Source organism: Schistosoma mansoni, chromosome 1, assembly GCF_000237925.1.
Source record: "Schistosoma mansoni strain Puerto Rico chromosome 1, complete genome".
Classification (NCBI taxonomy): Eukaryota; Metazoa; Platyhelminthes; class Trematoda; order Strigeidida; family Schistosomatidae; genus Schistosoma; species Schistosoma mansoni.
This window is the reverse complement of record NC_031495.1, coordinates 64502766-64513188: the sequence shown is the minus strand read 5'-3', so window position 1 is coordinate 64513188 and position 10423 is coordinate 64502766. Positions and strand designations below refer to the sequence as shown.

At 35.7% G+C, this 10423-nt stretch overlaps 1 non-coding gene across 1 annotated transcript; it reads right to left on the bottom strand.

Annotated features, from left to right (window-relative positions):
• Positions 1-2830: 2830 nt before the first annotated feature.
• Smp_tRNA_01243_Gln_TTG.1.1 lies at positions 2831-2897 on the bottom strand. Its single transcript has one exon. It is a non-coding gene (tRNA).
• Between the last annotated feature and the right edge of the window lie 7526 nt (positions 2898-10423).

Genomic DNA, 10423 nt, shown 5'->3' with positions numbered 1-10423 from the left:
TGGTTAAGGTTCCCGAGTAGTATCGTATTACTTACTTATTTACTTAGTTACTAACTTACGCCTGTTACCTTTCGTGGAGGAGCATAGGCCGCTCACCAGCATTCTCCATCCATCTTATCTTATTAGCTTTCATGAAATAAAACCAAGATGGATAGATAGATAAGGTTTTTTCCTATTTTTTAATCACTATGAGATTATCGATTGTTTATAAGTGTTGATGCTGTAATTCACTTGAATAACTCCTAGCTGATAATCATTAATAATCAATTAACAAATATATGGAGATATGATTATTGGGAAATTAATAATGTACTAGAGTATTGATTCAAAATATCGATTTTCTGTGTACAATTTTAATTGTTGTCCATAGTTTTGAGATGTGTACTATTAATTGCAATTTAATGCGTTCCATATGTGGCCATCAACATTACTATCATCATCATCATCATCATCATCATCATCATCATCATCATCATCATCATCATCATCATCATCATCATCATCATCATCATCATCATCATTAAATAATTTAACTAAACGTTTATTAGGCATTATATCATATATCGAGGGTGTTGTCCGTTTAAAAGAATGAAGGGGATTTACTTTGTTTGTATTAATCTCTTAATGAGATTATGCATGAGTGATCTGTCCTCACTAATCCACAAAAAAGATTATCAGATTAAACCCAAGGAAGACTTCATCGAAGAAAGGGAGATAAGAATTCATTGGACTAAATTCAGTGTTCTGATCTGCATAGATTCCATTTACGTCACACTATAGTGAGAGTTTAGGTATGGAGGAGATCTTGGTATATCTAAGTCCAACTCGTAAATATAATTCAATAGTTCAGTTCAGGTTAAACAACAAGATTTGTTCACATTGATTACACAGTGTGACACTAAACATTTAGTCAAATGAACTATGTACATTAATAAACAGACTATTGAAAGTGATTTTAATGTCTACAGACTATTCCACTGGTTTGTTTTGTTGGTTTCCAGTGTAATGAGCATATTAGAAATAACATCTTATGATCACTGATTGGTAAACGGTTAATCCTGTTCTGATTTATGGTCTTAAGTTACAAAATTCGAAGATAGAGGACACATTCTATCATACTTACTTACTTACGCCTGTTACCCCTCGTCGAGGAGCATAGGCCGCACACCAGCATTCTCCATCCAACTCTGTCCTGAGCCTTCCTTTCCAGTTCTTTCCAGTTAACATTCATCCTTTTCATATCTGCTTCTATTCCCCAGCGTAATGTGTTCTTTGGCCTTCCTCTTTTCCGCTTCCCTTCCGGATTCCAAGTTAGGGATTGAGTCGTGATGCACATTGGTGATTTCCTTAATGTATGTCCGATCCACTTCCAAAGTCTTTTCCTAATTTCCTCTTCACATGGAAGCTGGTTTGTCCTCTCCCACAGTTGGCTGTTGCTGATAGTATCCGGCCAGTGAATGTTGAGTATTTTGCGTAGACAACTGTTTATAAATACTTCTAACTTCTTGACGATGGATGTAGTAGTTCTCCACGTTTCTTCTCCGTACAGTAGGACTGTCTTGATGTTCGTATTTAAGGTTCTCACTTTGAAGTTAGTTGACAGTTGTTTTGAGTTCCGTATGTTCTTCAATCGTAGAAATTCTGCCCTTGCTTTGCCATCTTAGATAATTTTATTTACGTGTAATCTATTCATCATGTATCGATTTATATACTCGATCTTGAACTAAACTAATCAGCTGAGGCTAATCATGCTAATCAATTGTTTAAACTGAAGTAGTCTGAAGAAGGTGTGAACATATGAAATAACGGTTGAAGTCCGAATACTCTTAAACCATTATCTACTTCAGTATCCCTAAATGGTTAGGATAAGGAGAGGTTGGAAAAATATGATCAGACAAACTAAAACTTGAGATTTATGACTTTTAACTAGAAGTAAACTGTGTACAATCTACCTGTTCATTTCGTTCACAATGCACATTTCCCAACCAGCTATACATAATAAGAAGTATCAGAGTCCGTAAGATACTGTCAGTAGTAATATTCTCACCTCTAATTAGTTCAAATTCCAACCCTGTCACTAATGTTCTGTTTTGAAATATTTTATGGTAATTCTGAACAATCAGAAGAATCTAGCAATAAGAAATGGAGCCTTAGCCAACCAAATGACTGAAACGTAACACTTTAAAGATAGTCCATCAGTTTACTAAAGTCAGAATAACATTATTGTTTATCTTTAACTGACTAATTTCAACTCATTTTATTCCTAATTGTTGTTAATTTAAATTCAACTACTTCACTATTACTTACTTACTTACGCCTGTTACCCCCAATGGAGCTTAGGCCGCCTACCAGCATTCTCCAACTCACTCTGTCCTCGAACTTCCTTTCTAGTTCTGTCCAGTTTTTGTTAATTCTTCTCATGTCTGCCTCCATTTCTCGGCGTAATGTGTTCTTTCGTCTTCCTCTTCTCCTTTGACCTTCAGGATTCCATGTGATGAATTGCCTCGTGGTGCACGGCTGAGGAGTCCCTCAAGAGGACGAAACAGCCTTCTAGTGATTCCAGGTTTTCCATGATAGTCTAGCTTCAATTGATTCATGATTTCAACTATATAAAAGGACTAAAATCTTCACGAAAAAACCCCTTCTGATTCACTATTTGTTACCATATCTGATGATCTAGAATCTTCTCTCTCTTCTATTATATTTATTAACAACACTCATTATATGTGAGCAAGGATGGATAGTGGCTAGTAGTTGAATTCAGTTTGATGTGCATTTCGTCCTATTTGGGACTCATCGGCTGGATGTACCTTCATCTCAGAGTTGATGTTCACTCTGGGACTCGAACCCAGTACCTTTCGCTTCAAACGCCATCGTGTTATCCACTCAACTACTGAGTCCTGATAGTCACTTGCTTGTGGCTTGAAATCATTATATGTGGTTTCACTCTCATTACTTCAACATGATGATACATATTGAGTTTTATTGTTATAAATGGGTAAACTTTCCTAATCATCTTGATCTTGATGAGAAGTTTATGAAATAAAATGAGTTCACGTTATTCTGTTCAATTTTATGTTCTTGCCCTAATCAAGATAATAAAGAGAATTTGAATTGATAAAATATTAAAAGTCAATGTATAAAGATTAATGTTGATTTGTTTTCAGGTCATTGCTACTATTTAATTAAGAAATTAAATAATAAAATTTAAACACAGAAATATTGCTACAAAGGGGGAACTGAATAAATATGAGCCATACAAGTCACTTGATTTTGTGTGTAGGCTGTGATACTGACTGGGTGCCCAAAGTGGAACAGGTGGTTTTCTTAGGAGGCTACACCCGGAGCCTTCGATTTAAAGGTTTAATACACAAGGCAACGGAGCAACGTCAGGAGATGTAGTCTTATAGTAGCCAGTGACCAACGATTGATTCATACACCATTTGTTCCTTCAGGATACTAGAGCCCATATGCACCATTAGTTTGGAATCACAGTTTTCCAACTCCCTTAGGTGAATTCTCCGTGTTCAACAAACGTGGTCAAAGCAAAGGACATTCGCTTTTCGTTCTCTTAGTTTCGTGAACTACAACTCCATCACGAGGAAGCAGTGAATAGGACTTCCCTAGTTCCGGATGATTAGACATTTTTGTACAGAGTATTCAAGATTAATCATCATCATCATCATGAAAGACCTAGAAGCACTAGACGGAAGTTTCGTCCTACCGTGGGACTCCTCAGCCAATAACACTCATTCTAAAATACTGTTGAGTTATTACAAAAGTAGAATAAAAAACGGATTCATAATGATAATGATAATGTATTTCTATTTATTTATATTATCCAGTTATTGTTTCTGCTTTATCCAATTTAACAAAGGGAAGCTAATTGTATATAGTAGTAAGTTAGATTATTTAGATCTAACAATCATAGTTGATGATGAATATAAAAGAAATGAATCGCAACGGATACTGATTTCAATCAGTTATGTAATTGTTATTATTCATTATCATTGTTCAGATTAATAGCATCTCATATGTTTACACTTGACTTGACGTTTATTATTTGAATGTAAACATGATTTGGTTAGGGTATATTGAATAGATAAACTATGAGTATATGAGATGCCTGAAAAATGAGTAAAGCCATTTATGTAGTGTTATGTAAGTATATTACTTGCAAGTAACTAATATTTCATCAGTCATTTTTCTAATTCTCTCTCATTAGTCAATATGATTTACTATGGTTGACATCATGAGTCAATTGAAGTTAGACCACCATGGACGGCCGTTTCGTCCTATTGTGGGACCTCTCAGCAGTGCACATCCACGATCCCACCTCGTGATATTCGAACCCAAGACCTACCAGTCTCGAGCCCAGGTTTTCCATGGTGGTCTAGCTTCAATTGACTCATGATCTCAACTATATGAAATTACTAAAATCTCCACAAAACCCCCTTCTCATAATATGATTTACATGATTTCAGTAATATTGAAATGACTATTCTTTATTATATTAACGTCTGTTTTTAGTTTCATCATCTGAAATGTCAGATATTGATTGAGAATCCTGTTTACATGCAACTAATAGCCCTCAGACTTTACTTAACTTGAGCTATGTTCATTCAGTAGGATCCCGTTTTTAGGTATTCAGGTGGTGTCAGTAATAACACCCCTACATTAGTCAACACAGTGCGTCGTGGTAATTGGTGTTCAGGCATATGTAACACGTGGCCTAACCATCTCGGTCGATGAAGATTCATGACCTCATCAACTGATTAACCATCATTCCCTAGTACCCTGTGTCTAACCTCACTATTGCTCACCCGGTGATCCCAGCAGATGCGAGCAATATTTCTAAGGCATCTGTGGTCAAATACTAGTAACTTACGAGTATCTTCTACTCTTAATGGCCAGGAGCTTATGTAGTGCGTTCATTATATTTTTGTATGTAGAATAAATGTAAGTGTAGCAGAAAGTATCTATCTGGTATCGTTCGGTTGTTAAGAACTCTGTAGTCATCACAGGCTCTAAAATCGGAAGAGTTTTTCTTAGGGACCATATGCGGCGGTAATGACCACGGACTATCATAATATCGCATAGTGTTTAATTCTATGATCTTGTTGAATTCAATCTTTGCAAGAACGAGACAGGAGGGATCAAGGAGTGTAGGACGTGTGAACACTGGTGATCCCTATCCCTTGTGTGGTGTTAGACGTCATGAGTCATTCTATCACGTTTGGAAGTCGGTTGTCATAAACTAGGAGACTGATTGAGAGATATGGAATATTCATCGATCTCACAACGAGGTTTGATTGGTTTGTTGTGCTATTTGTACTAACTAATGATTCCTTTGTGATTTATTGTGTGCTTATTACGAATCCCAAATACAATACTCCCAGTTGCGCTCATCTAGTTCTATCTGCCATGAATCAAACTATTCCAGGAATTCTTAGTTAGCGCATTGATTCGAACACCTCTAATTATCATATAAGTGTATGAACGTCTCGTTAGACAATAAACACCTTAATTTTACCATTCTGATTGGTAAATACAAGTTTCCGGTTTCTAACTTCCACTAGCATTTTGTGGGATTGCAAGAAATCAACAAAAATTATGAGAACAGGGATGTCAGGTACAATGAAAATCCATAAAAAATTGGATTTAGGACCAAAATGTAGTCGAAGATGCCTTTTAGTGTATGTCTTGGTCTCTGATCTTTTTGCAGCTTGCAGTTTTAGTCTGAGGTTGGGAGTGTCTTTATTAAATGTGGTAGGTGGTACTACACTAACTTCTACTGCGGTCTCGACTGAGAACTGTGTTCCAACCTTTTCCCTTACTTTTAGTATATCATCACATCAACAAATGAATTCAACATTATTAGATTTCTATCAACTTTTACACTGATTTTCCTAGTATTCTACTCTCAACTGTTCCTAACAACTTATCAGTAATTTTCTTCCTCTCTGTATGTACATGGTACTACAATGAAAGAAATGATAACTTGTCTCCATGTTGATGATATAACACTTAGAATAAACATGATACTTTAGTTAGATAAATATGAAGTTTTACTCACGATCGTCTAAAAGCAGACAGGCTTCAAAAAGTGATGCAGTACGATCAGTTGCTACTAATAAGTAATATAATCGTATAACACTATATAGATGTCACGCCCAATTAAGAATCAAGATTATTAGGAAAATAAAGATAGAGACGAATTGTGACTGTCAGCAGGAACCAAGATCCTTACCTTGTCCCGATTAAGAAAGTTAGGGGTGGCCAAACCAAAACATGGCATCATTTCTTGAAGTCACTAAGTTCTAGTGTTAACCATGTTCGTAGATGCAGACTACATGGTTGGAGTTCTCGTGACTATCGTAACCAATGTTTGGAGACTCTAGGTGACATGGCTCAAAATCGGTCACAATCGCGTAGGTGTATACACTTTTTGTCTTCCCTTAAACTGTGAGGTCAAAATTACTTTAAACCTTTCTACGAACTAATTATTTCTTCCTGCATCGTATTCTCACATACAATCTATCTTTTATATATTACTACCATTGAAGTAACTACTTGTATGAATTTGGTGTTCATCTTGTTGTGCTAATGAGGTGTGGCAACTTGGACCTATATATATATATATATATGTGTGTGTGTCTGGCCCTACATTGCAGCTGACTGCACCTTGATCTCAGTGTCTATTTTTTGTAGAAGCTTTCTTTTCTAACCCCGACACATATACCCCACATAAAGCAAAATATGGTTTTTACTCTTAGCCACTATCTAAACATTCTGGAAACTTGCAAATAAAATACAATATCTTAGCATCTCACAATCCTTCATATCAACAACAGGAAAATACAAATCCTTTGAGAATAGTAAAGAGGTATTCTTTAAAAAAAAATTCGTGAAACACCTTACAATTATCAGAAGGGGTTTTGTGGAGATTTAGTATATTCATAGTTGAAAGCATTAGTCAATTGAAGCTAGACAACCAAGGAAAACCTGCTGAGGAGTCTCACAATAGGACGAAACGGCCATCCAGTGCTTCCAGGTTTTCCTTGGTGGTCTAGCTTCAATTGAATCACTCTTGCAACTAGGAAAATACCTTACAAATCAATGAACGAATTAATTTCATCTAAACAGGCATTTGTTACCTGTAAACATAACTAAAAATGATCATTTTTTTATATTCAAATATCGACGAAAAATGTTTGAACAAAAAATTATCGATTCAAGGTAAAAGGTCAAGAATGAGTGACACAATTAACATTAATAGTGTGGTGTGTGTAACTGATGTTGACAGATATAAGTAGTATTATCATCAATCGAAAGTGAAATGTTTAGAGGAACAAGGTTAAGAAGATCAAAGAAAAGAGGACGAGAACAGTAACCCCAGAGGGGCTTCAGATGGAGCTATGTCCAGTGTCAAGAGTGGGATTCAAACCCACGCTGACAGAGTGGACAGTTCTACTATATGAGGCGGAAACTTTGATAATTACGAAAGTCATCATCCAGAAGATACAAGTGTTTATTAACAGTTATCCATAGAAAATACTTTGGATTCGTTGGCCAAACAATATCAGTAACAACCGACTGTGGAAGAGAGCAAACCAGATTCAATCCAGAGGAGGAAGAAATCAGGAAGAACCGCTAGAAGTGGATAGGACATACAATCAGAAAAGCACTCAACTGCGTCACAAGTGAAGCTCTCGCATGGAATCCTGAAGGCCGAATGAGAAGAGGAAGACCAAAGAACACACTACTCTGAGAAATGGAGACATACATGAAGAGAATGAACATAAGTTGGATAGAATCAGAAAGGAAGGCCCAGTACAGAGTGGGTTGAAGGATACTGGTCGGAGGCCTATACTCCATTGGGGGTCACAGGCGTAAGTAAGTAAGTAAGTAGTAAGTGCGTTTTTAATATCAATCCTTTTGAAGTTTTCGACTTTATTTCTTTTAGCTATCAATACCAAGGTAGGAGTTGATAGTTTCAAACAAATTGAGCATTGGTTAGAGAGTTATTAATCAATATATTTTTCTTCCATATACATAAATCATTATGATTATTTGTTTACTCTGAAGAAGTAGCTTAAATTAAGTCACGAAACGTCAGAAAAACAATTTTCGTATTGAGTGGGATGTAAGAAAAAATATATTGATTATTTATTTCTTACATTATTTTTTTTAAAACTTTCTAAGTAAAATTTACTTAGTAACATCGACTCTGAGATGCAGATTCATCCAGCTGACGAGTCCCAAATAGGACGAAACGCGCGTCCTGCATTCCACTGCTAGCCACTATCCATCTTTACTTATCACTTCTAAATAAAAGTTAATCGTAGTATAATTCATTCCATATCCCGAAGTTCTTACTCCAATATTAAGGTAAGATAGTAGAGACACTAAATCACTTGAATTCATAATAATTATTTATTCAGTAGTATAAGCGTTACATCTGACATAGACTAAAGGAGATGGTGACTGCCAGGACTAATTTATGGACCACTGTGATATATATACTCCTATTGTTTAGTTATCAAGTAACTAGATTGTTATATATATATTCCTTTTATCATGAACTTTCGTTTATTGATTATTTATCTATTTAAACACATAAATATTGGTATAAAGAAGTAGCAGATACATATGTGCCACACAAATCTCATTTGATTTGTGTGAGGGCTGTGATACTGCCCAGGTGCCCAGACCGAAACAGGTGGTTTTCTAAGGGGGCCACACCCCGAGCCTTTGACCTAAAGGCCTAATCTACAAGGCAGTGGAGCATCGTGAGGAGATGCAGTCCCATGGTAGCCGGTGAACAACAATTGATTCATACGTCATTTGTTCCCTCAGGATACTGGAGCCAGTCCATGTGCACCATTGGTTTGGAATGAGGGTTTTCCAACTCTCCTAGGTGGACTTTCCGTGTCCACCAACGCGGTTAAAGCGCCGGATGTTCACCGAACTTTCGTTTAACTCATTAACTATTGTATAATTTACTATTCTTAATCTGTTGCCAGTTTATTATTCACAATCTGCCTTAGTTACAACCACTTTTTGGCTTAATCATATATAATTTTTATTTTTATTTTACGATGTGATGTAATCATGTACGTCTGTATATAAACTACAGGTGCTTGAAATATGATATTCTTATAGCGGATGCTGATTACTATGTTCTGGACTCAATAGGTATGTCAGAGAGAGAGGAGCTGCTAGACTGAGGATCAATAAGAGCTCAGCATCGACTCAAGGTTATTGGTGCTGTAAACGGATTCCAATTGATGTTTTTGTAATGTAATATTATTGAGGGCCTATAAATCATAACGACAAAGCCTCGAGCTATGATATCAGTTATATCTAGAGTGGAACAATCCTCCTCGATGGTCATCAATAACTATCTACCTTTAACCCAAATCATTCGAAGTCAAATTTAGAAGTTATGAGATAGATTGTGTAGTCTTCGGTCTAAGATCAACACTCTGTAATTTCGTTTCTTTATAAGATATTAGCCTATATGTATGCCAAAATAATCTTCCTTCTAGTTTTTAACCGATCACATGTTGACATCAGTTTTATCAGAAAATTGATAAATCTTCTAACTGAATAGTTGAATCGGCTTCTTAATCTCGTATTGATTTATCAACAAATCCACTCTACATTGTACTATAGCAACTCACGTATAATTAAGTTTGTTCATATTTAAGTTCGGTTAAGCCTTTTTGTTAACTTATTTAACGGATAGAGTCATTCTTACAACAACAACCTATCTATACTATCGTATCTTTATTATTGTTGTACTTGTATGAATATGTATGCTTGAGCATTGTTTACTGCCTACGCATGTATTCATTCTGCTAGCCTTACTATAAGTCGCTTAATTGATTCGATGATTCTACATTTCAATATGTATATATATGTACATTTTAATCCTGTTCATTTACTCGCTTACTCGCTTACTCACTTACTCGCTTACTGTTTTACTCTCTTACTCACTTACTCGCTTACTCTCTTACTCACTTACTCGCTCACTCGCTTACTCACTTACCCGCTTACTCAATCTGTTTGATTCACACGCTCACTCGCTTGTTTAACATACCTATAATTTTGGCGATCTGTGCGTGGTGCAATAATAAACATAATCAACAATTCATATTTGCCTTCTGATCTATTCAGCACATTGGGGCATCATTTAGTAACAGTTACCAAGGCGAACAATCTACAAAGTTTAAGCATAATATTGAATAGCAACCACTACAGTATCGAATTTCATTGATTATTCACTTTGAGAGAAATATGAATATTTTTCAAAAAAAAATCTTAATTGTGTTCACCTCTTTTTTTCATTTTCTGGTTGTTTAATTGATTGTTTAAATTTATGCAAATTTTATTTTATTAAAATAATGAGATAAGAGTT